Source organism: Bison bison, unplaced genomic scaffold (assembly GCF_000754665.1).
Source record: "Bison bison bison isolate TAMUID 2011002044 unplaced genomic scaffold, Bison_UMD1.0 scf7180017849896, whole genome shotgun sequence".
Taxonomy (NCBI): Eukaryota; Metazoa; Chordata; class Mammalia; order Artiodactyla; family Bovidae; genus Bison; species Bison bison.
This window is the reverse complement of record NW_011480469.1, coordinates 373,304-397,777: the sequence shown is the minus strand read 5'-3', so window position 1 is coordinate 397,777 and position 24,474 is coordinate 373,304. Positions and strand designations below refer to the sequence as shown.

The 24,474-nt window shown below is 40.8% G+C and overlaps 1 protein-coding gene across 1 annotated transcript in view; it reads right to left on the bottom strand.

Moving 5' to 3' along the window:
• SULF1 (sulfatase 1) overlaps positions 1-22,749 on the bottom strand; it is a 202,937-nt gene extending 180,188 nt beyond the window's left edge. The window contains exon 1 of the mRNA XM_010848192.1: positions 22,450-22,749. The gene's annotated coding sequence lies outside the window, so the exon portion shown is untranslated. The remainder of the gene's footprint in view (positions 1-22,449) is intronic.
• Between the last annotated feature and the right edge of the window lie 1,725 nt (positions 22,750-24,474).

Genomic DNA, 24,474 nt, shown 5'->3' with positions numbered 1-24,474 from the left:
TTTTTTTTACCATCTGAAGCATCCCAATATTAATGTATTTCCAAATTCTCAGCCCAAGAAACAGTCTTCGATGTAATTTCTTTCCCTATTCATGAGATTTACAATAGGAAGGTCATGTTTGTACTAGATTTTGACTTGAAATAAATCTTTTCTCCTCGGCATTTCTATAGAATCCAAGCACTTCATTATTTAGTCTTTTCCAAATATTAAATGCTTGTCATTCTTGAAGAACTAGCTAATCTTCCCTTTGTGGGTGGAGAAACTGAGATGTGGAAGTACAATCATTGCCAGAATACAGACCCACCTAAAGGTTGTGGCTACCCATTGAAATGCTATCCTCTGCACATCTTAGACATGAAATAAAACTGCAAATCGTCTCATAAGCAGCAAGTATGACATCCTCCAACTATTAGAAAGTGTTTGTTAAAAGCTCATTTGCATTTTGCTTAATGTGAGAAGCTTTATGGACTAAATATATATTCAAGCCCCACCACCACCCTCAACACAGGCTCTGGTCGATCGATTCACTGCCCCTCTTTCTAGACTGTGCCTCATACAGATCAAAATATATTCTGAGTTCAGCTGGACAAGGCTTCGTTTAAACCACATCTGGTGCTCATCAAACCTCTATTTTAAGAGTGGGGAATTCTTTTTCAGAGATAGATTCTGTCTGGAAGGTCTATGGCAGCAAACAGTGCTCATTAAATTTCACAACATTTTACCAACGTCTGTACAGTACCCGCTTTTCCAGATTACGGAATCCAGACAAAAACCCTGACCCCCCACTTCAAAGAATTCCTCACTTGACTAATTCTAAAGAGTAAATTGATTTTCTCATCATTTGTTCTGTTTGACAATAGAAAGGCTGATGCAGCAACATTGCTAAAATGACAGCTCCTTTCTATCCGAGGGGAAGGAATTCGTGTTAATATTCTTAATGACTGGCATCTTTATGAGAATGTGAAATCGTTTATCCTCAGCAATAACCTGCCTAGGATTAAAAAGTACTTGGTACTTAGAACGGAAGTCATCTGTCAGGAAAAATTATTTAGACGGATGCAAATGAACTGAATGAATTGGCTTCCTAATTATGGTGTGTATAGTCAAGTTTGTTAAAATCAGTTTGAGTTGAAGCATTTGGAGAGGATCTTTCAAGAAGTGATATGACATTCTGCTGGAGGAAAAGACAATACATTTGTCTGATAAACTCCTTTCACATTTCCTAAGCATTTCTGGAAATGATTTAAGAAGGAAGGGCATGTAAATTGAGGGAAAATGCATTAAGTGCACTTTATGTCTTGCTAATTTGTAACAACAGTAATAATGCCTCACAGAAAACAGTGAACACGTGTTCATCACAATGCCCTAGATTTTACCTAATAATAATTATATCTAATAATAACCAATATTATTTTCCATGGGGGTTTGTTTCAGCCCTCTTGCGGCTGACCTGGGCGTGAGCCCACAGGGACAAGTGTATGCCAGCCCTTAACAAACAATGTACAGACCAGTCTGTATTCTGTAAGAGTTGTTCCCCTCTTAATGGGCATGGTTTTGCACACCAGTTAGCAACTTTTTACTTGAATCTCAGTCTTCTCTTCCTCACCACCTTGACAGCAAACTTTCATTTAGCTTTTTACAAAAAAAGCCTAGTAAATTGTGGGAAGACGCACTTTACTAGCATTGGCAATTAGTCTGGGGAAAAGTTGTAAATTGCAGGCAAATGCAAATTCCTTCCATGTAATTAATGATGGGGTTTTACCTTTTAGCATTTATGCAGAACTTTCTTTTGAGAGTCAGCACTGACTTTTGAAGACAAAATGACTTGGGTCCAAATCCTAGCTCTACAGGTGTGTAATTTTTTTTAAAGTCTAGTTCTTCTAAGTAGAATGACTAGTACAGATACAACTAAGTTTATAGCAGTGTCCAGCATGTCGTCGGTACTCAGTTATCATTCAGTTTCTCCTTTTTCTGGCTATTTTAGGGCATTTGTGTCCTAATCACTAGTTTAGTATTATTTGCCCTGCGTGAGTAAAAAATATTCCTTTTTTTCAGTGAGTACATATTGAGCGGTGACCCTGGCAACAGCTCTGTATTTAAATATAAATATTAAACGATATTGGAGAAGGAAATGGTAACCCACTCCAGCATTCTTGCCTGGGAATTCCCATGGAGAGAGAAGCCTGGTGGGCTATATTCCATGGGGTTGCAAAAGAGTCTGACATGACTTCCCAACTAAACAACAACATTAAATGATACAAAGAGATAACAGTACGGATCTTTTTAAAAAGAGAATGATTGATAATTACTAATAATAATCCAAGTGTTATAGTTGCGACTTCAGCCCCGGGAGCAAAGTTATTCAGAGCATCAGATAAATTCAAGCTGTTAGGGCTGATGTCAGAAATCCAAAGAAAGCTTTTGCTAGAAAATAGTGGATTAGAGAGACATAGAAAAAAAGAACCCAGGGAACATGATCCAAGAAATTCAACGGGACCAAATCCAGTTTGCTCCCTCCAGTTTTTTTTTGTTTTTTTCTGTATGTGTGTGTGTGAGAGAAAGAGAGAGAGAAAGTAGAGGGGACCCTGATGCTAGGAAGAGTGAAGGCAGAAAGAGAACAGGACATCAGAGGATTAGATGGTTGGATGGCATCACCAATTCAATGGACATATGAACTTGGGCAAACTCCAGGAAATGGTGAGGGACAGGGAGGCTTGGCGTGCTGCAGTCCATGGGATTGCAAAGAATCAGACACAACTTGGCGACTGAACAAGAGGGAAAAATGGCAAATGCAAAAGCATATGCCAAAGAGCAGGGACTGGGCAAAGCACAGAAGCACAGAGTGGGAAGAGGAGATGAAGAGGTGCGGAGGTGAAGGAGATGATGGACGCGGAGGTGTGGGGGTCGTACAGTCGTGCAGTCTTTGAGAGATGCTGGTGGAGGATGTGTTGAGCCGGAGACAGGAAAAAGCCTCATTCTGCAGAATCTACAAGTACCCATGTCTGGGGCTGGCAGGTGTATTAGTAAGAACCAGAGGTCAAGAGCCCAAGGCAAGAGTGATGGACAGCAAGAGAAGTGATAACGGGCAGAGCCTGAAAGGAGTTGCTTTGCTGCTATAAACCGGTGCCAAGTGGAGAAACCTGAGACCGACATGTGATTGACTTACCTGAATGCATTTTTTACCCTGAAATTCACTAACATTGCAGTCAGGTTAAGCTGTGCACTTAAAGTGTCTGTGCTCTGGGTGGGGTAGGACAAAGGTCATAGTACCAAGGCAGGAAAGATATAGGGAATGCGGTCTTCTTAGCTCACCTAACTATTCGTGTTTGAGGAAAGACAGATACAAGTGAATATCAGAAACTTTGGAGCCGTCCACAAAAGGGATGGCTGCAATCGTGGGTAGGAAGAAAGGAGGTGGAAAAGTGTACCCTTTGTATCCTGCCACTTACCTGGACTTCACATCTTCCCTGACTGATCCTTTTCTGCATCATTGCTCAGCCGGCGTCTGCGAGGGCACCTTACATAGTAAGTCATCTATGTTCACTTTTTATCCTGACTGGTTGTAGCAAAGGGAAAAATCATGGACTCCCACCAGCGGTGAGACTGAGCATTACTTTTGTCATAGAAACAGGAAATTATCCAAAAAAGGTTATTCAGACAGTCCAAAACTGTCAGATTATTGACAGAGCAGTTCAGGTTTCCAAGAACTGGCTTAAAAAATATTCTTAAGTGAAATTTGTTCACTTCTCTATCATTTTTTTTTTCTGGCTTTGAAACTATGTGTTTTGCGGCAAAGCTGAGACTTGGCAAATTGAACCGATTCATAAATCCTGTATTTAAGTATTTGGGCTTCCCTGGTGGCTTAGTGGTAAGGAATCCGCCTGTCAATGCAGGAGACACAGGTTCGATCCCTGGGTTGGGAAGATCCCCTGGAGAAGGAAATGGCAACCCTCTCCAGTATTCTTGCCTGAGAAATCCCATAGACAGAGGAACTTGGCAAGCTATATAGTCCCTGGGGTTGCAAAAGAGTCAGACATGACTTAGTGACTAAACAACAACAACCATTTAAATATTTAGATCATGACATCTTGAAAGCTTTTTAAGAGAGAACTCCAAACATCCTTTACATTTAGCAAACACTTACTGGATGTTTAATATATGCCAGAGACTGCTGCCAGTGCAAATAGGATATGGTACCTGCTTTTTCAAACATGTGTTTTTCCATACAAACTCTGTTCCTGGAAAGAATTCTCTCAATTGCAGAGTTTAAGATCATTGAATATATGAAAAAGAACTTGGCTGAAATATCAACTGAGCTTAAAGGAAAAAGGGAAAATGTGGAATAGGACAATGTAATTAACGGTGGGAGGTTCGCAGGTCCTGCCTTAGCCCTGATAGTTCTGCACATCAGTCAGGTTAGACTCTCAGACATGTTTCCTTGTTTGTATGATGGGGACTATGAGAATTACATGGCATAGAGATGTGGAAAAATTAAATTAGATAATATATATATAAAGCACTTCCTTACACATAGCAGATAGGTACTCAATATACTTAGCTGTTATGTATAATAGTAAGTAAAACATAGGCATCTTTTTCAGTCATTTGGTTTTGTTCTTTGACTGTTATTTTTGTCAATAAAGCATGAGACCTAGAAGTTTTAGATATGGTCATTAGGGGTATGAAAAGGCACTGGACTGTCAAGAGGATTCATTGGCATGAGTACTGTTCTGAAGTTTTCAGACTTATGTATCTGTCTCCAGAATATGACTGCCAGTTAGTTTCACAGTCTGTTTCTTGATCTGTAAAATGGGTCCAATAATGCCTGTGCTATCTACTTTATTCAAAAAGTTATGAGGATCAAATAAAATAGGATTATAAAAATGATTTGAAATGGGTAATATGATATATAAACAAATGTTATAGCTAAATAATAATTATGAGTTTTCCTTGAGCTATGGTACTGATGACTGATTGGCAAAAAGTGTAATTGTGGTTTATAAATATTTTAAGTGGAAGTTACTGTTCATTTTATACAGAAATAGAGTACAGATTTACAGGAAGTGTGGAAAAATAAGAATACTTGGATTCTAATCAGATTGCTGGGAGAAATATCAATAACCTCAGATATGCAGATGACACCACCCTTATGGCAGAAAGTGAAGAGGAACTCAAAAGCCTCTTGATGAAAGTGAAAGAGGAGAGTGAAAAAGTTGGCTTAAAGCTCAGCATTCAGAAAATGAAGATCATGGCATCTGGTCCCATCACGTTATGGGAAGTAGATGGGGAAACAGTGGAAACAGTGTCAGACTTTATTTTTTTGGGCTCCAAAATCACTGCAGATGGTGATTGCAGCCATGAAATTAAAAGACGCTTACTCCTTGGAAGGAAAATTATGACCAACCTAGATAGCATATTCAAAAGCAGAGACATTACTTTGCCAACAAAGGTCCATCTAGTCAAGGCTATGGTTTTTCCAGTGGTCATGTGTGGATGTGAGAGTTGGACTGTGAAGAAGGCTGAGCGCTGAAGAATTGATGCTTTTGAACTGTGGTGTTGGAGAAGACTCTTGAGAGTCCCTTGGACTGCAAGGAGATCCAACCAGTCCATTCTGAAGGAGATCAGCCCTGGGATTTCTTTCGAAGGACTGATGCTGAAGCTGAAACTCAAATACTTTGGCCACCTCATGTGAAGAGTTGACTCATTGGAAAAGACCCTGATGCTGGGAGGGATTGGGGGCAGGAGGAGAAGGGGACGACAGAGGATGAGATGGCTGGATGGCATCACCGACTCAATGGACATGAGTCTGAGTGAACTCCGGGAGTTGGTGCTGGACAGGGAGGCCTAGTGTGCTGCAGTCCATGGGGTTGCAAAGAGTTGGACATGACTGAGTGACTGAACTGAACTGAACTGCCCAATCCTTTCATCAATTGTTGCTCATTTCCTCTTTCTATGGGCTTCCCTGGTAGCTCAGAGGTTAAATCATCTGCCTGCAATGCAGGAGACCTGGGTTTGATCCCTGGGTTGGGAAGATTCCCCTGGAGAAGGAAATGGCAACCTACTCCAGTATTCTTGCCTGGAGAATCCATGGACGGAGGAGCCTGGTGGGCTACAGTCCACGGGGTCGCAAAGAGTCGGACACGACTGACTTCACTTTCACTTTCACTGTTTGTTTGTTTTCCTTGAGTTCAGTGAAAGCTGCTTGACTCATGGTCTTATAACCCTAAATATCTTTCATTGTGTATTATCCAAGAATGCAACTTCATTCTTATTCTTTAAAAGGGGCATAGGTACTTAGCTGGGTGATGTGTTCCACAAGGTTTTCAAGATCAAATGAATGGTTTGAAAGCACTTTAGAAAGTATAGATTGTTATACAAAGTTAAAAGTTTCATAAATGGGAAAAGTCAAATTTCATAAAACATTAGAGGACTAAGCAAGGAAGGTCAAACTAAGAAGTCCATTTTCTCTGTGTATAAGAAGCTGAAGATTGAGTAATCTTTGGAATCTCTGATGGGTCGGGGAAATGAGAAAGATGTTCTTCAGTTACACTACTGAAAAATTTGCATCTTTTTTGTGTGTAGTTTTTCTTCTTTAACAGCTTGCCATTTTATGTAGTCTTTTTGGTGGAGATTATGAGCATGTTAGAGAAAAAAGTCATAACGACTTAAGGGCAACCCCTGCTCAACGGCAGAACAAAAGAACTATAAAGAGTTTGGAAAGAGCTCAGCTTTATTTCTTCTGACCCTCCCTTCAAGTAGTGAAAATGACCTGTTTTATTTTCATTATGAACAACGGCAGAGATACAAATAATAAATAGGAAAGCATGTTTTACAGAAGTGGTCAATGTATAGGCTTAGTTCAAAGAAGAAAGTATTCTTGTGGACCGAAGATATAATTTTTCATAGAATTCTTTTTCAGCACTTGCTGTGATTAAAATTTAGCTATATGACAAACAGGTAATTATTCTGCCAAATTAACTCTACATTCACAACAGAATTCTCCCTTTTACCAGCAGATGTAATACTGGTAAAGCCTGATTTCTTTATAGTTCTAACCAGGTTTTCAATCACAGTGAATTGAAATATAGCTGATAACAATCTGAATGCACATACTCTTTTTTTCTGTGACATATTCCTTGCATTGCTCTGAAAATCAGTGACTTTTTAAATAACAAATAGAAATATAGGATATGTTTTAAAAACAAAGCTATTTTTTCCAAAAAAATCAAAACCACACTTTAAAATTCTAAGTTAATCTTTTTTTGGAATTATTAAATTATTATTCATGATAGTGCAAGATGAAAAATGTAAATTAATGATTTTGAAAGACATTTATAATCCAATAATGACTCATTTTACTTCCTCTACAAATAAATCTGTCTTAGACATAAATTATGTAGGTACATACTGGTTTATATACTCACATAATTTAGAAAGCTCTGAAGACTATGGCTCTTATACTTCTCTTGGGAAAATTCCAGAACCTGAGGACGTATGTCCAATGTTTATTTCTCAGTGAGGTGACGTCAGGGCAGCTCAACTCCAGGGATTAAACCAAGGTCTCCTGCATTGCAGGCGGATTCTTTACCCTCTGAGCCATCAGGGAAGCCCATGGAAGGCAACAGGTTTCCCTAATGTATTACATATATAATAATATATGTATTTGGAATCACTGGAAACATGAAGCAGTGAAGTAGGTGTTAGAAGACATGAGTTCCAATGTGGATTACTCTACTCACTAGCTCTCTAGACTCCTCTCTCAGATGCTGTTTTCTGGTGTGCAGAAATGATGTATTTGCTTTGCTAATCCAAAGACTGCAAGTTCCAGTGATTTGACTCAAAGGAAAATGTTTTGAGGGTGTGATGGTTAATATTATTGTCATCACTTGGGTAGCATTCTGTTGGCAAAGGTTAAAAGGGGCCTTTACAAACAAGGCTCTTTATAACAAAGCTTCGAAGTTTCAGATCAGTGCTTGGGTATTTCTGGTAGAATAGATTTTCCACAAAGAATACACCTAAACAGTAAATGCTTCTGCTGGTATTTGTTCCAGCCCTGAGACTTCTCTGCAGTCTGGCACTAGTAAGAGGGGCCGTGGGAGAGCTGGCTTCACACCCTCATGTTTTCCTTGATTCTAGAGGACATCTGACACATGAAATCCAGTGAGTCCTGGTAGAACTTTACTGCCTTATACGTTTCTATAAAGCCTGGCCTAGAACTATCTGGGAAATGTGGGTTTTAGGATTTTTTTTAGGCAGGCTTCATCTCCTCAGGTGGTGCTGGTGGTAAAGAATCCGTCTGCCAATGCAGGAGATACAAGAGATGCCAGTTTGATCCCAGGGTCAGGAAGATCCCCTGGAGAAGGAAATGGCAACCCACTCCAGTATTCCTGCCTAGAGAACTGCATGGACAGAGGAGCCTGGCAGGCTACAGTCCATGGTGTCCGAAAGAGTTGGACACGATTGGGCACAAACACCTTCATACTTTTTTTCCGTTTCCTCGGATGTAAAATGGGGGATTTTTACCTAGATGATCTCTGAGGTATACCTCTTATAGTCTGTGCTTCTGTGATATTTTTCCATGCCTTTCTTGGAAAATCAAGCCTTAATTCTGATTATTCCAGAAAACTACAAGAAATAAGATCCAGTAGATCCAATAGAATGTGTGATAATTTCCTCTTTCTTCTAAGTGATTTAAAACCTCTCATCTCACTGGCAAATTGTCTTACAGCTGAGAATGTGATTTCAAGCCAATGAATTTTTATAGTCAAATCCAACTACAGAAACAGAAAAATATGATTTACTGTGGGGTTTTCAGGGAATTTTAATTTATGATATGCAGCAGATAGTGGATACTTTCATCCAGGTGGGGTGGGTCTGTCTGTCTGGCACTGTCCCTAAAATTCTGGTCTAGCCATAATTTTACATGCCCTTAAAAGTGGAACTGTCACAATCTCCTCAGTTCAGCTCTCAAGAGAAATTAATTGATAGCATAGACTCCTGAGTGGCTGGCATGTGAGTGACACCCAGCTCTGCAATTTCACATCTAATCAAGGAGGATGGGAATTCTAGTTGGCCTATTGTCTATTTAAATCTGTTTCTGGATGGAATTCAGCTGGCCCAAATGCAGCACTGAGAAAGTGATGTGCAGAAGATGGAAAAATATTAAGCCAGAAAACTGGTGCATGAGATAGTGCTTTCCACAGTGTCAAAAGAATTGCCTGTGGTTGTGGATTTACTTTTGATTAGTTTCCTCAAATTTCTCAGTGACTAAAGTGCAGCTTTCTATTCCAATTATCCTTGACCAATCTGGCTATGAATATATAATGAAGACCTATGGCCTATATCAGATATACCGTCTTGAAGCTATGCTTGATAGAGGCAGAGGTTTAAAACTCAACTTCTACCTTCATGTTTCTGATAAGAAAGAGAGGGAGCAATATTAAAAATCTATGAAGAATAGTAATAAATGCAAAATTGTAGTTAATCAAGAGCTAAAATTAGATGGCAACATGTTAAGTGGTAAGAGATCACCTATGAGAAGGGACTTATTAATAGTTGGTATAGCAAACAAAAGAAAGTTCCATGTAAGTAATGGGGTAATTTTTCTTCAAGGATGGGTGAGATGTGAACATCACAACTATGATGGGAGGACAGCCTGAGCCTAGAAAACACTATGGGCAAATCCTTAGCAGTAAAAGTAAGTGATGGAAATTTAGGAGATACTGAACCAACTTAGTAAAGAACAGAAAGTACATCAGGGAAGGGATATGGTTCAAGTGGAAAACATGATGCATGTCCTTAAAGGCTGGTGTTTTATTTATTAATAAGCTGGATGCTATAGAAAATTGGCTATTTTAGAATAATGGAAGAGCATAATGAAAATGATGCTAGAAGATTAGTTTAATAGTGATATATAAAATGAGTGGAAAAAGAGCAAGAGATGGTGCAAAACTGGATTAAAGTCCTTCCCTGTTCCTCCCACCATGCTTTTTAATTTCAAAGGAGAATATCTTATTTATTTAGACTGGTCTTAGGGAAAGAGCAGAGCTTGCCAGTTAAGGAGGATAATTTGATGGAGGGAACAGTAGAAAAAAGGTTAAGAAGTAGTGGGAGGCATGCTCCTGAAAGGTTAATTAATTTGCTCAATATCTCATTATTAATGGTAACCAAGCTCTAGAATCTGGGTTGCCAATGTTTTCCCACTGTACCACTCTGCTTCTTTTTCCTGACTATAACACAACTGCCACTGTTCAGCAAATTTTGTCATTGCTAGTGACATTTTAATCTATTACTTGCCCAGCATGAAATAAGCTTACCTAAAGCCAATGAGGCAGTCCAGTGAGGTTTTCTAAACTTGTAATAGTGGCAGAAACAATTAGAAGAGTACTTCCAATTCCACTTCTGAGATGAAGGCAGTGGGTGCCCAGAAGGGTGGCTCAATGGATTTCTGGTTTTATCTACTTTTTATTAAAAACTTTTTTTTTTTTGCCGTGCCACGTGGCATTTGGGATCTTGGTTCCCTGACCAGGGATTGAATCCACAGTCCCTACATAAGAAACACAGAATCTTAACCACTGGGCCACCAGGGAAGTCCTTGGATCTCCAATTTTAGAGCAAAACAACTAATGAGAATAACAACCACTACACATGAAGTGTTTCATAAAGCTTATTTCCTGTTTTCTGTCCTTATTTTTGTGTCAAAAAAACATGACTCTAAAACACGGTATGTTTGACTGGTATTTTCCCCCCTTCCTCTCCACTTATTCATTTTTCTTTTCTTACAAGGACTATGCTTCTCCTTGTCAAGAAGTCTTTGTACCTCTGAGACAGGTGGATAAGTTGAACATGTAGGAATAGAATCCTGAATTGAAATCTGAGTTTAGACAGTCTGGATGAAGGAGTTTTAGAATATCAGCCTATACTCCATACCTTCATCTCCACATATGCAGGCTCATGGGCCTGTTGACCTAAGTGGACACCAGCAGAAAAGACCCAGTGTTAAACTTCACAGTTAAACCCAACTTTTGTGCTTGCTGCAGATGACATTTATTGCTCTAATGATGGAATGAGTGTATTCTGTCTTTTTTCCTTAGTTCCTTGCACTGGATGTCTTGAGAATGACCAAGTCAGTTGTTAGCCATTAATAGCTTCCGAGTATAAACTAACTCATGCTAATTTGACCCCCATGGGTGGCAACCCTAACTGAGAACTAGATTTATAGGTGTGGATACTTAGGCTGGCATTTCTCCAATAGGAACCAGGGAACATGGTTCAGCAAGCTCAGTTGAGTAAAATAAAACGGGCCAAAGTCTTCATTAAAAATTTGAACAGAACCCAAGTCTCTTTTGAGGAACCAAAATGCTGTCAGGTCTCCCCAGGTCAGTATTATTCCCACAAATTCCTAGCAATTTAAATCCCAAATCTAGCAGATTCAAGCAGTGTATTCTTTCAATCATGCTGCCCTGCTCCTCCCCACATCTGGTGCAAGAGTGTGAAATGGCAAATATAATCTTCTACCTCTAATAAAATTATACCTAATCCTGAAAATTATTCATTGATTTAGTATCAAGAATGGCTCTCCTGTTTTTGGAGAGAAGCTTAAAATGAAATGTGACAAACAAAAGAATAGAACAAGAGGAGATAGAAAGAAAAGCAGGAGGGCAGGAAAATCTCTCTCAAAGCTTTAAACTAAGAATGATTTGTCGTTGTAGTGAGTGAAAAAGGGAGTGTCTATATCACTTGTAAAATAAGTCATTCACACGTTTTGTAAAAGGATGTCAACCAAGTTATAAGCTGAACGTTTACGAGCAGAAGCAACTTAAATATTTCATCTCTTCTTGCCTCTTTACTCTTTAAATTATATGTCCCTCTCCACTAACATTTTCTGAGCTGAAAGAAGAGAATTACAGATATTGCGCAGAAGTAGTTTGTTGTTCTGACTTGAAAATCCCTTACTTCCCTTAAGTTTAAAAACACTAGAAGAGTTATTGAGCCAATTATGTTCTGAATCTGAGAAAAGATCCTTTTTATCTGAGGAGGAATATGTCATAAAAAACACCACAGTGGTATCTTCTGCCTTCTGTCCACGGATGATCAGAAAGTTCAATTTTATGGCTTCAAAATTATATTATTAAACATTTAGACGCACATGTATTTACCTGTTGGAGTAGGGAATGGCAGCCCACTCCAGTATTCTTGCCTGGAGAATTCCATGGACAGAGAACCACGGCAGGCTATCGTCCATGGGGTTACAGACAGTTGGACACAACTGAGCACACAGGACACGCACTTGCCTGTGTTGCGTTACAAAGTTATCTCAGCCATAGCTTGGGATGTGTATAGTGTTACAAAAGGAAGTTCTACTTCCAGCATCCTTATTTTCCTTAAGGGATGTCACCACTCCCTGATTTCCTGGGCTTCATGCCTGTGTCTTCTTTGCCACTTGTCTTTCCTTTGTCTTTTATTTGACTAATTACCAAGCTTTTCACAATGTTTCTTACACCCATCCGTTCCTCACTGTCAGGGTTACTGATGAGAACAGCAACTTATTTTTCATTTTCTTTTTTGGACTCCCAATTGAGTGTTCCCCCCACACTCATCTCTTTCTCTCTTTCCCTCTCCCCATTCCTGAAAAACCTACTGCTCAAACATCCTAAGGCATCTATTTCAAAAGTAGATACAACCTCGCTAGCTGAAGTCCTGATGTGTCATGACACTCTGGAATCTGGCCTAATTCAGCTGACATGATGTGCTTAAAGTAGAAAAGGGGGGACGTCCCTGGTGGTCCAGTGGCTAAGACTCCAAGCTCCCAGTGCAGGTGGCACAGATTTGATCCCTGGTTGGAAACTAAGACCCTGCATGCCACACAGCACAGCCAAAAAATAAAAAAGACTAAAAAATGGTACAAAGTAGAGGCAACCAAGGACTGTATTCTTCCTCCTCCTTCTTTCTCATCTTTTTCTCTCTCTTCCTCCATCACTTTTTTCCTTTCTCTTCCCTCTCCTCTGCCGAATACTCCTTTATCATATTCCCAAACTGCATCTATGCACATCCTCTGACTCAGAAATACTACGTCTTGGCTTGCAAACGACATGCACAATTTAACTCCAAGCCTTAACTCAGGTGGTTCCTTCTGCCGTCTTGGAAAAAGCTTCCAACTCTTTGAATTCTTACTAAGTTCTAGGTGCTGTGTACAACATCTTACTTTTATTATCTCACTGAACTTTCTACACTTTGTGATGATCATATCTCCATTTGACAGAGAAGAAAACTGAGGAAAAGAGGGTAAATGAATTGTCTCCATAGACTTTGCAAAGAATGGAGGTGAATCACTGCTCTGATTCATCTGCTTAATGACCTGGAGAAAAGTCTTGCCTGGCTCAGATTCCCGCTCCACCAGTAGGGGGCTCTGTGGACATCCTTTTTATTTAATTAGTAGTAATAATTGACAGAGAAGGCAATGGCACCCCACTCCAGTACTCTTGCCTGGAAAATCCATGGACAGAGGAGCCTGGTGGGCTGCAGTCCATGGGGTCGCTACGAGTTGGACACGACTGAGCGACTTCACTTTCACTCTTCACTTTCATGCATTGGAGAAGGAAATGGCAACCCACTGCAGAATTCTTGCCTGGAGAATCCCAGGGACGGGGGAGCCTGGTGGGCTGCCATCTATGGGGTCGCACAGAGTCGGACACGACTGAAGCGACTTAGCAGCAGCAGCAGCAGCAGCAGTAATAATTGATATTTGACCACAAAATTCTTTGCATTACTACTAAAAAAATTTGGGAAGTGGGGAGCGTGTCTTCCACTCACAGCTAAACTAGATATTCCTAAAGGGAAAGAATAGTATCCTATATTATTTTGTAATCCTCTGAGCACTGGGATAGAAGTATATACACAAGAAGTTGTTGAGTACATATGCTCAGTTGCTCTGTCGCGTCTGACTCTTTGCAACCCCATGGACTGTAGCCCACCAGGCTCCTCTGTCCATGGGATTTCCCAGGCAAGAATACTGGAGTAGGTTGCCATTTCCTGCTCCAGGGGATCTTCCCAACACAGGGATCGAACCCTGGTCTCCTGCATCTCCTGCATTGGCAGGAGGATTCTTTACCACTGCACCACGTATTAGCATATTGATACAGCTTTCAGTCTGTTCTTTTGGTTTTATTTAGAAGTTACCTATGGTTGTTTCTTAGGATAACAGATCAACTGCCAAAAAGTAGTTTAAGCTGTTTGATATTGAGTCTGTCCCTCAAGTCTCTTTTACTAAATATAGATACCATATATGACATGAATGGGATAACACATGTGAAACCTTTGGAAATAAATAATACACCCCTTGCTTTTATTCATTTGCTGTATCCGGAAGAGTTTCTTTTTTCTTGCCAGTGTGAAAGCTCTCAAGATAAAGGAAGGAGCACATGATTTTAGAGGCCTTTTTTGGGGGGAAGATGCACTTCTTGTAGATGAAAGTTAAAAGCTGAAGTGTCCAGAATTTATGGATGCAACACCAAGCACATCTGTGTGCTAGGAGATTCTACTCAGGGGAAGACTGATTACTGGCAGGTGAAGGTTAAGGAGGAAGCTTGAAACTGGCAGGAAGTCTATTCAGAGGACATGTTATGTTATAGAAAGGTGATTTTGATGCTAAGCCAAATTAGTAATAGGAGTTTGAGGCTAATAACCACAGGTGTACACTTTTATGTTAACTTACCAAGAAATGCACAGTCTTGTATGCATTTCATCTATTATCATCATGACCCTGGTAGAGCTAATATCTCATTAACAGTTTGGTCTTCAGTTTTAAGTTAATATAGCAGGTGTTGCCTATGAGTTATAACACCATACCACAAAACTGGTCAATAAACAGAACCCCCTGAAATTCAGATTTTTAGTTTGTCTGTTAAGAATGTACTCTTGTTGCTCAGAGATGCTTAGACTGGTGTATTTGGAGGCTCTATCAAGGAAATGACTACAGGAGAATTTTCCTGAGCTCTTGAAATAAATTTGTTTCAGGCCTATTATGTATTCCATGAAGTGGAAAAGCTGCGTATATTAGTAGCTCTATTTGCAGACGAGAAAAAGCAGAACAAAGTAATAACAAAAACTAGTTCAGGGTTTCAGTTCATTGTAGCAATAGACCTTCTTTCTAGCAACCACAGTTTGTAGCTGAGCTGAAGATTTGGACAATGCCAACACCAGAACAACAAATGAAGTGAAAGGAAAATGAAATGAAAAGATGCTTGCTCCTTGGATAGAAAGCTATGACAAACCTAGACAGCATATTAAAAAACAGAGACATCACTTTGCTGACCAAAGTCTGTATAGTCAAAGCTCTGGTTTTTCCAGTAGTCATATACGGATGTGAGAGTTGGACCATAAAGAAGGCTGGGCACCAAAGAATTGATGCTTTCAAACTGTGGTGCTAGAGAAGACTCTGAAGTGTCCCTTGGACAGCAAGGAGATCAAATCAGTCAATCCTAAAGGAAATCAACCCTGTATATTCATTGGAAAAACTGATGCTAAAGCAGAAACTCCAATACTTTGTCTACCCAGTGCGGAAAGCTGACTCATTGGAAAAGACCCTGATGCTGGGAAAGATTAAAAGCAAAAGGAGAAGGGGCGGCAGAGGATGAGATGGTTAGATAGCATCACTGACTCAATGGATATGAATTTGAGCAAACTCCAGGAGATAGTGAAGAACAGGGGAAACTGTTGTGCTGCAGTCCGTGGGGTCACAAAGAATCGGACACGACTTGGCAACTGAACCACAACAATAGAACAGAGATGAAGACTGAGGAGAGTGAAAAAACTGAAGAGAATAAAACAAAAGCAAAAATATATGAAGGCGGATGAATGTGTACTTCAGAGTCAATTGCTTTGGAAGAGAAAATTCAATTATTGTACTTTTATAACATAATTGGATATGAGATAAAAACAAATCCCCTTCTTACTATGGCTCTTCTCTTACACAAGTGTCCAGTCTTGCTCATGAGTTTATCAGCCAAATAAACTTTTGAATCTTTATTTTATGTTCAACCAGAGCCAATGGGGCTCTTAACCCGTTGCCAAATGCTGCGCCCTCTGTCAACCATCTAACTGTCTTGTGTGAAAATTTATCACTACCTGAAATTTGTAGATTAACTTGGGTAGACACTACCTTCTCACCCAGAAACACATTGTATCTGCTCATTTTTTCAGCATAGCTCTTCAGTATTGATTTCACCCTCTCTAGTTAATTAACAGTGGCATGGCTCAGAGTTTCTTAGATCCACAATTTCAAATATGCAGAAATATTTTCTTACAGATCTGTGGTTGTGGAGTAAAAAGGAGATCAGAGTATAAGAAAAGATTTGACTTTTGGAGGTCAAGTGTAGAGCTACATTTTTTTAATTAACAGAGGTTTAAAATGCACCATTGTGGAGTAGTACATGGATCCCATATTTTCAGCATCTAGTGTATCTGCCGGAGAAGGCAATGGCATCCCACTCCAGTACTCTTGCCTGGAAAATCCCATGGATGGAGGAGCCTGGTGGGCTGTAGTCCATGGGGTCGCTAAGAGTTGGACACGACTGAGTGATTTCTTTCACTTTTCATTTTCATGCATTGGAGAAGGAAATGGCAACCCACTCCAGTGTTCTTGCCTGGAGAATCCCAGGGATGGGGGAGCCTGGTGGGCTGCCATCTATGGGGTCGCACAGAGTCGGACACGACTGAAGCGACTTAGCAGCAGCAGCAGTGTATCTGCTCCTAGAGATGAGGTCCAGCCAGGTAACTGTTAATGCTTCATTTTGAAAGTTGCATAGTTGTCTCTGCTGGTAAAAGAGAGACATCTCCAGAAATCCTGCCTTGCCCTTCATTTATAGGACTCCCATTTTCTTTCCTTTCCCTGGTCTGGGGCAGGTGCGGACCAGATGATCAGGAGTGCAAAGAATATTCTTTGATCTATCCCAAGATCCTGAAAACTGAATGACCAGGGTCCTAGGACGTATCTGCTAGGTGGCATTTAGTGCTTTGTGAGATCATTTCTCGGTCTGCCCACTGCCCTTCTGGGGGAAGGATACAGATAGACGACTCAGTGTTTGATGGTGGGTGCAGAGTTTGGAAACAGGCCAGAACTAAAGCTGATTGCGTTCAGCTTTTTGTTCAATTTGCTTTCAAGGTGAAGGATAGCAAAGGTCCAAGCGCCTTGCTTTGTCTAAATGGTATCTTGCTTTACCAATTACTTCTGGAAGCTTGACCTGACTCTCTACAATGTTTTGCCAAGTTATTATTTCTTTCCAAACAGTGAGGCAGGGGGAAGGAAGAGAACCACATGACCCGTTGGTGAATTCAGCTCCCTGCTGGAGTCCACTGCCTAGGCCCTTTGTTCCCCTCGCCCTGCAGCCCAGTGTCTGCTCTTTATTATCCTTTAATGCAGGACCCAGGACTCCCTCCTCCCTCCAAAGGGTATTCAGCTGTCACCATTGTCCCTATGGGTCCATTAACTCAGTTGCTCCAAATCCCCTAAATGCTAAAAGCAGCTCTTCCTGCTCCCCGTCTCCTCCCCAACTTCCACCCCACTACCACCTTTGGTGGCAGAGAAAAAGGCTAAAAGAAGACATGTTCTAAATAGACAGAATGAGTGATTGACATGACCAAGATGAACACAGTCACGCATCCTAGACCTGCATCCACTTATGTATATACCAACCTTCTTTCTCCCCTGTTTATTGCACATGCGCTGAGCTAGGTGCTTTGTAGGTTTCTTCACAACTTTCCCAAAGAATGTATTCCTCTCTTCATTTTACAGAAGGAGCTGAACAGTTAAGTCATCTGTTCAAAGCCACACAGTTCATGAGAAGCAGCACGTGAATTACAGCACAAGTCTGTCTGAACCCAAAGACTGTTCTGCTTCCTAAATCATATTTGAAATCTCACACCATAGCAAAATTTCCTGCCACTGTTATAGAAAACTGAAATAGATGGGGGGGGGCGGTTCAGATAATAGTCGAGCTTAATTTGGGGCAATCATTTCACAAGTGGCATCTTTCCTAAGCTGTATTTCCCAAATATAACCAATTAAGTTTTACCATTTTTTTCCTTTTTCTTTTATGAATGGAGAGGAGGCTATCAGAGCCAACAAATGACTCTAAAGTGGGATAATTAGAAGAGTGCCTTGCATATCTGAGCGACCTTGTGAGCTAGTTGACACACATCTTTTAATGAGACACAAAGTGGACCAGACTAGTTCCTGTCTTAGGAGACTTCACCCTACCTGAGCAGTCAAGTGATAAAAAGGCAAGGGTAAAGAAACAAGGTAATTGTGTTAATGGTCAGCCCCAAGGGATGGGAAACCTCAGTGGGATATATGGTAGTCAGGGAAGGCTTCCTGGAGGAGGTGGAACTTAGAGAGGCTGAGGATGTCCTACACACAGGCTTATAAACATAGAACCAGAAGGAATACACGTAATGATAAACTCCCATTTTGCAGACAATAAGATGGGAAAACTGGAGTGGTTAGAGGTAAGAGAAGAGACCAGGAAGTGGGGGACATTGACCTGGCCACTTCAGTCACAGGGAAGGGTAGACTTCTGTTGCTGTAGGGATTTAGAGTTGGAAGTGAAGTGAAGTGAAAGCCACTCAGTCGTTTTCGACTCTTTGCGACCCCATGAATTGTAGCCTGCCAGGCTCCTCTGTCCATGGAATTCTCTAGGCCAGAATACTGGAGTGGGTAGCCATTCCCTTCTCCAGGAGATCTTCTCGACCCGGGGATTGAGCCCAGGTCTCCCACATCGCAGGCAGATTCTTTCCCGTCTGAGCTACAGTTGGAAGGTTAGGGCCAAAAAACAAAGGGCCAGCATGTCGTACTGAGAAATTCAAACTTCATCTTGTGGACAATGACAATCCATCTGGTAAGTCACAGCTGAGAAATGTTTTGATGGAACCCATGGTTTTTTTTTTGTTTTTTTTTTTAAGGAAGCTCAACGACAACTGGTGGACAGGAGGGAAGTGGAGGCAAGAGGACCCGTTAGGAGGTTGTTGTAATGACCCATGTGTGAGGGATCATTGCACTGGAGCAGTAGCTGTGGGCCAGATGTGAGTGATGCTTTACAGGAAGGACTCACGGGATTTGATGGCAGTTTGGCTGTGGGGATGAGAGGAATATTAGAGCGAAAAAAAAAAATGCTAACAGACGAATAGCCCTCCTTCCCAGCATATTGAAATAGAGTTGAAAATATTTTAAATGAGAAACATATTTCAGGACAAACTTTTCCCATAAAATATCTTCTTTCAAATCTTTCTCCCCGCATGGATCTAACCTAAAGGAAAGGTAAATTTGCCATATCACTATAGACTTAATTTCATCCATGAGCCTCTTTTTCTTCAAAGTCAATAATAATGATTAAAAATGATAATCTATTTCGAGTCAGCTCCTTAAACATTTTAACTCCCTTAAATTTACTACATGGTCTCTGCACACACAAAAATATTGCACGGGGGAAAAAGAACCAGATGTCCCGACCTGACCCATTGGTTGGCCTCATCCACATGGCAACAGTTGGTAAAATCTCAGTACTCAGTATCAGAATTCCTGCTCTCTGGATTCCTAAAGAATAAACCATTTGAAATCAAAACCACAGAAGAACAAAACCCCATATCCATTCCCTTATGGGTATTTACTTAAGACAGGAAATGCAAAGTGTCAGACATGCCACTCTTCAGTACTATTACAATGGAAATGACCACAGCAATCTGCTTGAAGTCACATAAATTTCCTTAGGAGGCGAGCACAGAGAGAGCCCTTTTAGTTCTTTGGTGAAGGCTCTCGCTCATCATCTACCACAAGTTCAGTGACTGCCTGGATTCATGGATTTTAGTTTTCCACAACACTGTCAAAGTGGGTTTTGTAAGCTAATGGATCAAGCTTTCAGATCGCTTTCGGCCTCAGATTTGCCACCTTCCTGCGTGCCTTGATCACAGGCTGCAGCCACAGGGCAAGTTGAGATTCCCCCCTTCACGCCCCCCAGGGATGTTCCACCTCTCTGGGAGATATACCCTGTGCTCAAGCACTTTCACAGCTGTTAGAACACTGATGGGGACTTCACGTGTGTTACCCGTGCAAGTGCTGTCAGGAAGAAACCAAGTGTCAAACAGAGGTATGTGGAAGTCACAGTGAATACGCTTCTGAATGTTTTCCATCTGGAACAGTGGATTTCGATTTTGACAAGAAACGGGAATTGCCCTGTGGGCGCTGTCTTGAAACAGATCCTTTTGGTTCATTAAGTAACTTCATGTTACCTTTGCCTTGTTAGAGGGAGGAACATACAACTTTGCCTTCTCAAGGTGTGAATTTATTATTTCTCAACACTTCCTTTCTTGTTTCCATCCTGCCTAAATCCTGCAGACAACTGACTTTGGGCGGGGACAGGGGAATTCTCCCATTTTGCCCAAATCCTGGACAGACAGCTTGGTGGTCGGTCTATAGTATTAGCGCCTTATGCTTGTTGCAGGTGGGCGGGGAGCAGGACGGGGGGCGGGGGGGGCGCGTCCCGTGGCTAATCAGTGGCTTGCCTTTGTTAGAGGCCATCAAACCATGTCTCCCTGAGAAAGAGCTATCGGTGACGAGGGCCTTGACTTTTTCCTGAAATATCTCTGTGATCATGGAAAGTGGCATTGGTAGCCAGCACTGTACCTGCTCCAGGCTGTGCCTGTTATCCTAATCCTGACCTCACTCCAGATATTAGTTTGCTTTTCTGTCTTTATTTTGTTAGACCTCAGTTCCATTGTAAAGCTAAAATGGAATGACTGGAATTCCAAAAGACTTCAGCTTATGAACTTAGTCCTCTTTGGGTTATGTAATATTGGGAATCGGATCTTACTCAGTCCTCATAACTGCCTGGTTATTTCTGAGGATGTTTCCTCACTGAAGAAGACTTTTGAAACAGTTTCAGAGAACACTCTGTTTAACAGCTAGACACAATGATCACACATTTTTTTAATTTTTCAAAAGAGGATTAATAAACCATAATGGAAAAGAAAAATAAATAAATACAAAGAGGATTAAAAAATAAACTCTGGTTGCCAAAAATATATATGCAATGTGACTTGAACCATAATTTTTTCAAGCATCTTTCTGTACCCAAATACAAATATCACAGAGCATTAGCCATAAATCCTGTTATTCAACCTACAAAACAGCTCTTATTTCAGAATAGCTTATATACAGTATTATTCATAGAATCTCTCACCTGTCAAGGGTGAGGGTGTTGGGTTTCTCTACTCAGTTTGAAAGCCCAATAGGAGCAGGAATTCTTAAGCACCACAGGTATCTGAACACTGATGTGGGAAGGCAAGTCGGTTAGGGTGCAAAGGAAGTAACACATGGATTCACCTCACTGGATCACAAACTTGAAAAATGGAAAAAAATTATTTTTTATCCCTGTACAAAAACAGGACATCAACTTGAAAGACCTTTGTTAGACCACAACTTAAGCATCAGATCTAAGCCCCCCTTGCTCCATCCAGTTCAATTTAATTTTGGTGATGCTTTCAACAGTGGTTACATTAATGGCTACTCACTATACCATGACAACTCATTTTGTATTGTCAGATGACCATTCATTTCCAATGACTAACTTGTAATTAAAACCTTTTTTTTTTAGTTTGTTTATAACCAAGCCAGAAAACCTATTTACATTTAATTAACACTTCAGATAGCCTGTTTAAAAACCCATAAATGTAGGGACTTTAACGATCCATTAGAGGTGCTTCTTTACTTTTCAGTGACTTGTAAAACTTTCACAAACAGATCTGCAAATGAATTACCTCCATCTGCTCCCCTGCAGCTGCAAAAGGGCCATGTTAAAAAAGCATTTTCCTACTTCCTCCTTTTCTGCTTTTCTTCTAGCTCTAAGCATTTTGGTTTTAAAGCCTCTCTCAGCTGCTCTGAAGGCAGCCCCTCAAGGAGTTTCCAAGTTTAGAGTCCATCTCCAACTGGTTTTGAAAACACTTTGGTCCACCTCAAATCAATGCAAAAAAAAAAAATTGGGGAAGAAAGCGTTTCCATCTCTGCCAGCAAATAGACTCTTCAAAGAACCTTGAGCCATTGGGTGGTAAAATGCCACAGTTTGAAAGTGACTGGTAAATTTCGAAAGCTGAGAGACATGCTTTCTTGGATTTCTCCATCCCTTCTGAACAACGTCTAGCTCCTGTTTGGAATATGCAACGGGGATATGAAAGGCTGGGGGACAAACAGGCTTCCAAAGACACTTTCTTAGCTACACCTTCGAGAGCAAGGCTTGAGGAGAGTTAGTTCTGTAAAGACAGCCAAGCACCAAGCTATGTCAGCCCTGCAGCAGCCGCTTTGAGAGGAGGGCAGCAACTGGGTTTGACAAGTGTGCTGTGCTAGCATTCCATTCAAAAGTATGTTGAGAGAGAGAGAGGCTCATTCAATGTCTTTTACTTTACCTGAAAACACTGCTTTTCTCGTGGCTGCGGAAAACGAATTCCTCCTCTTCTCCCCGGAGCAAAGGAGTTCTCTTGCCCGCAATTCTCCCTTGGAGAAGACCACACAGCTCCGGCAAGGCAGCCTTCCTACTCCTAATCCCCACTCGAATGTGATGACACACGCTAACCCCAACCATCTGGTGAAACACGTCTTCAAGCACTCAGCACAGTGGTGTGTCAAGGCGGGCTGCCCAATCCGATTGCTGGGGCTGGGTGTCTCTCTCTCAACGACTGGAGGCTGAGGGCAGGGCTGAAACTGGAGGTCTGAGAACTCCCAGTCAAGTAACCTGAGATTTTTCGAGAGAAAGAAACTGCTATAAAAAGAGAAGAAGTGGGAGGCGCTAACGAGAAGGTGGAGGGGATGAATTATTCCGGTGGCCAGTTGTGCGGTACTTTTCACAACTCCTTGTGCGCCCCGCGGGGATGATGGGGACCCTCCGTAAGATGCACAGAAACGCCAAAAAAAAAAAAAAACAACCAACTTTTCCTGCCAAGCTAGGGAGCGCAATCTTCTAAACGAGGTCCCGCCCCCCTCCCATCTCCCTCTCCGCCAGGAGATAAAAAATTCATCTTGACATACTGATAAAGTGTTCATGTAGGAGTCGTTTACACTGAAATGTGACATCTACGTTTTGAAATCTAAACTCCTACCTTCTCTTGATGAGATCGTGGCTGCCTCCAACATTCCTGGGAGGAAGGGGGTAGGGGCGCAGCTAAGAGCAGAAACTTCTCTCTTCCCACAGACAGCTCTTCACCGTTTGCCACGGGCTGAACTTCAGAAACACTCAAGGAAAATCATTTTCCTTTCTACTCGTGTAAATTAGCACGCACGCCCATAGATAAAGGTGGCTTTTTTGAATCACTCGCCGCCTTCACAGACATCTCTTTGTGAAAAGCGCTGGGTACCAGGGGGCTGCACTCTGTCATTGATTATTTTTATTGATTATTTTTATTGGCTTCTAGTTAACTGCACATATAATGTCCATATAGCTCAAACAGCTCATTAACAATTTTGCTTTGAAATGTTTTCAATTTGGGGCCATTTCAGTACCTCCTTCTTCTGTTCTTCTGTGCATTTCTTTTCGAGTTCTCTGAACTATTTTATAGAACTAATTACTTTGATAGTTTAAAGCAGAAAATGGCTATAGTTGTTACAATACTTTTAAAGAGCTATCTGGAGATAAAGTAATCGTTTAAAATCTTATACCAACTTAAAAAAATTCCATCAGACTTCTAAGGAATTTTGATAATCTGAAATACAAAATAGGAATTTGAAATATTAGCAACTCCCTGTCTGCAGGAAGCCAACATTTTAAATATTGCACTTTTTGAATTTCTTTGAACTGAGAGAGCGATCACTGGGGGAAAAAAAAGACCGCAAACCAATTAAACTTGCTTAAAGTATGAAAATCTAGACTACAAATACATATCTAATACAAAGAGAATTATTTCAATATATAGCAAAATTGACTAACTTTTTTTCAGAACTTTTTGTGTGATATTATATTAATGTACTTAAAAATGACACCTGGTACAGTTTTCTGAAGCACAAGATTAGAGAACTATTATTTTTAGACAATGAATTTTTCCTGTAATTGGGCTGTAGGGAAGAAGGAAGAAAAAAAACAAAAACAAAAACCAGTATTAGAAGTTGGAGTCCTGATTCATTGGCTCAGTTTCTTCCCAGAAGTGATTATGAGGTGTCCATTTCACCATATCCAGGAGATTCACTAAACCACTACTCCTAATCAGTTAAACCCAGATACATAATCAACACTGAAACTTTCAACAATGGCAAGTGGCCCCACCGGGGTAAAGCTTCCCTCTGGCACCATAAAATTTTTAATAGTGCCAATTATTGCAAGGCAATTTTTTTCATTAAAAATTTTTTTTTTCTCTTTGTTAATCCAACCAGACTCACGTCTGGAAATCTGGATTACTTCAGCTGCGTAGATTTTGAAGACCCTGGAGACGTTATTAAGGTAG